General features: G+C 41.0%; 1 long non-coding RNA gene across 1 annotated transcript; it reads right to left on the reverse strand.

Moving 5' to 3' along the window:
* Window positions 1–674: 674 nt before the first annotated feature.
* Window positions 675–3,458, reverse strand: LOC128768514 (uncharacterized). The gene is made up of 3 exons (XR_008416244.1): window positions 3,325–3,458; window positions 1,991–2,154; window positions 675–1,909 (listed from the first exon to the last, which is right to left on the reverse strand). It is a non-coding gene; the product is annotated as an uncharacterized LOC128768514 (long non-coding RNA).
* Window positions 3,459–3,951: the final 493 nt, after the last annotated feature.

The following is a 3,951-nucleotide window of genomic DNA, read 5'->3' on the forward strand; positions in this document are numbered from 1 at the left end:
TTTTTATTTTATTATTGCACAAATACATTAAGTCATTCACTTTTCAAGCGTCCAAACTGGGCACAAAACAAACAAAGCTATAGCAGAATTATCAAGCCATTACCTACTGTGAACTAAAGCCTTTGTGGCCCCCTTTCCACATGGGAACTCCACTGCATCCTTCAGAGACAAAGACCAGAAAATATGTGTGGCGTTCTTGTGGGAAGGTCCCCTAAAACATATTGACTAAGAAGGCGGTGGTCTAGTTTCACTTGGAAGTGTCCCCTCATTGGGATGCGAAAGAGAAAAACAAACCTGTGATGAATGAAAGCACCATTGTAAATATTTGTAACTCATGAAAGGTACTGGGGCAGTGTATACCTCCGCCAAAGTCTCCCATTACTATACGAACGGATTCTTTTAAAGTTATTACCCCATCTGTATCATTTGTGTTAAGAGCATTCAGAAATGAGCTCGATTAGACAGCGGGTGGCGAGTGACCAGCCTGCAGGGAATGAACAAGAAATCCATTTTTGTTTCACTGAGGTCACATGAAGGTTGATCTATTTCAGAGATTTTATTATAGGCTGTTTACATCTTGTGCTCCTTTTCAATCGAAGTTGGTCTTGTAACCGGGAGCGCACCAGAAGTAAACCAAATGAATGGCAAAGTCTTACCTGCAGAACAAAACCAAAATGAAATTACTTTAAGGGTTGTCCATGTCCAGTCCTGAAAGATTCAGAAATATGTCGGTCAGTTATTGTGTTTACAAAGGAAAAGAGCATTTGCTGGAGATGAAAGGGTTTGGCATGGGAAGGGTCAGTCAAAGATGGGAAAGCAAATGTGTGTTTGTGCAGTGTCTCTTGTGTAGACGCATGGAGATGGTTGAAGCATGGAGACGCTTTATACTAAATCTAGCCACCAATAACTGACATTGTTTTCTTGTCTGACTGCAGTGCCAGATCAGACTGTTATTGAGTTGAAACCTCTGTGTTTTCTAATAGTTTTAACCCTCAGTTTAGTTCATGATCACATATAGAAACCCTTCATTTGGCCTTCAATGGCTGCTTGTCAGTCTGTGACTGAAGAACAAAATCACAGTTGCGGCTGAGATTATATATATAGTTTATTCCCGTCTCCTGCAAGAGTTCCAAGACGATTTCAATGGCATGCAGAAGACAATGGCATGGGGGGCGGTGGGCAGTGAGACAGGGCTTAGAATCGAGGTCGGATCAGAACCAGCTAAACACACAATCAGCAGTAAAGCCACACGGGTTTATCTGCCCTTTCACGATGGCTGTCATCTTCGCCGAGATTCTTCGGCTGCTCCTCTTCCAAGATGAGAAGACTTTTCTAACACCGCCGGAAAGTTTCCCCATTCCGCTCCAAAAATCAGAGGAGAGTCCCACAAAAGGAGCACATGAAAGTCGTCTGCAAGGTGTTTAAAAGCAAAAAAAAAAAATATATATATATATATATATATATGGAGAAGTCAGAAGTTGTCAATCCGTGTGCGAGTAATAGACTGAAGTAGAAGCCAGGTGAGATATGAAGCTGCAGGGCACGCGGTGAGATTAAATAATGCATGGATCTGTGGCAGCTTCAGAACACATGCAGGGCTGTCAAAGAAAGTTTATTTTACTTCAATTACTGCTCCTCTCTGTCGCTCACTCTCTCGCAATTAGATGTATTTTCCTGATATTCCACCACATAGAAATCTGCTTCCAAGCCCTCCTGCTGTGATACTCCATGGCCATACTTCATGTGACGCTTAATGTAAACCTGCAGTTTGCTTCCAAACAGAGCTTTGTCCTTTGAGGGCCATTTTGATGTGAGGCTACTGATGGACGGCCGGCACATTCGGCATATGTCACATATACTTCACACAAACCCTGACTTGGCATGGGTGTTCCAGGCCGGCGTGGGAGATCTGTAACATGAAATGGCTCTGCTTCATTGCACATCACTGAACATATCCCATACAAGGCTGTGGCCAGTGTTTATAGCTTACCCCCTGTGAGCTGTTGGCATCCAGTAGCGGCTCTGAATCCGAGGCAGCGTGGTGGCTGTGTAGTCTTTTCCCATGCGAGCCCTGCTATGTGAGGTGATTAGAGCATCTCTGTCTGCGGCTGAGGGGACAGATGGAGCAACAGAGGACTTTCTGGAGAGGCTATGCTAATTAGCGGAGAAAAGAGAGAAAATGGCGCCTTCAGAGCGAGCGAGTTCAGGGAGACGCTTTTAACAGTGCGATATAAGTGGCACTGGGACAAGTGCGACCTTTGGTAGCACAACATTGAATTGTTGTGTTTCGTGAGCATATTTCCTCTCACACTTCTGCCAATAGATGAAGTTTCCACCAAAATCTACGTTATTACTGTTCCGAAATGAAGCTGTAAGTTTGTAGTATTACAAGCATTCAATAGCAAATTGAAATTAAAAGAAAAACTTTTAAAAGTTTAGCAACATGCTGTAGATCAATATATAGTTTATATTAACTATATATATTTTCATTATCAATGCAATATATTTACATTCAGAAAAATCTAAAATAAACATAAGCTTAACTGTTTGGAAAATTTTACTCCCAATACACAGGATTCTGCCTCATTTGTGGAGCCAGGTCTGTCTTCAAGCAAAGATACAAACTCAGATATTCAGATTGTCTCTCAAATGATGAATATTGTTGATAGAAAGAAAAGTGACCAAATCAAATGACATTACTTTCACTTGAAAAAAAAAAGAGATTCATTTAAATAGATGATTTAAAAAGATCAATGACATTGATTCAATATTCCATATACGACCATAAAATACCTTCTGACAAGGTTCTCATAAGCCAATCAAACACCGCCACCAACTGAAGATGTCACAGAAGTCATTAAATGTTAACAAACACTTGTGCACTGTGCACTGAAGTGGAGGAAGTCGCCGCAATATCAGGGAGTAATGTGCAATTTGCCAGCGTCTTTTCAGGAAGAAGAGCAGGTTCATGTTAACAGAGGACTTTTTTAAAATTTAGACCACATTGTTGTCGAAGCAACGACTCGTGTTTCAGAGGACGATGTGTCTGAAGATGAAGGCTCAGAGATGGACAGACCCAAAACACTAAATGGTAATGAAAAAATCTGAAGATCAAATTGAAGAGGTAGTTAGACTCTCTTAAGAAGGGTCAGCAATACAAAACATGCAACAGAATATGGCGTTTCACAGCCAAAACTAAACATGAAAGAGTGTTGTCATGTTTATTTTACAAGGAAATAGTGGAAACAAGCTAATTCGGCCCAGTACGGTCGTACATGTAGTTTCTGGCCTCTTGCAGCAAGTCGCCTGAGGCGGGAAGCTCACCCCTCGTGGACAAGGTGCAGCTCTCCATCCGGGAACAAGTCCGCGGCCAAATCCCGACTCGGTTGTGTTCACATCTCAGACTTCTGAACCGAACACGCTTTGTCTCGAGACAGAGTGCGCAGAGTGAAAACGCCCTGCACCTAATGGATGCACTTTGTAGGATCGAAGTCTGGTGACATCACAAAGGCACATTATCTTGATCCACCAATAAATAGTTTCAAGTTTATATAGCGTTAACAGAACCTACTTTGTACATTTGTACTTCCTTCCTGAGACATGTTGGTGAACCTTTAAAGACAATCCATCAAGAACAATTTCTGACGCCATTGAATCTGACTTTTTTTGTTGACATGTTTTAATTATTTCTTATGAAATGTATTAAACTGATTGAAATAATTCTTCTAATTCTTGCACAATGCATTACACCTCTTAATGATACAATGAATGTCATCTTTTGAAATGATTTATTTATTCCTTTATTTTCATTTTGCTGCACAATTAAACAAAAAAGACAGACTGGACAAGATGTTTATACCATATTTATTATATAGATGTGTGGCATAACTCCTTGAAGAGGGCAGTTGATCCTGGCTTGAATAAGATAAGACATTCCGTTATCAGTCCCGC

This window comes from Synchiropus splendidus, chromosome 12 (assembly GCF_027744825.2).
Source record: "Synchiropus splendidus isolate RoL2022-P1 chromosome 12, RoL_Sspl_1.0, whole genome shotgun sequence".
NCBI lineage: Eukaryota > Metazoa > Chordata > Actinopteri > Syngnathiformes > Callionymidae > Synchiropus > Synchiropus splendidus.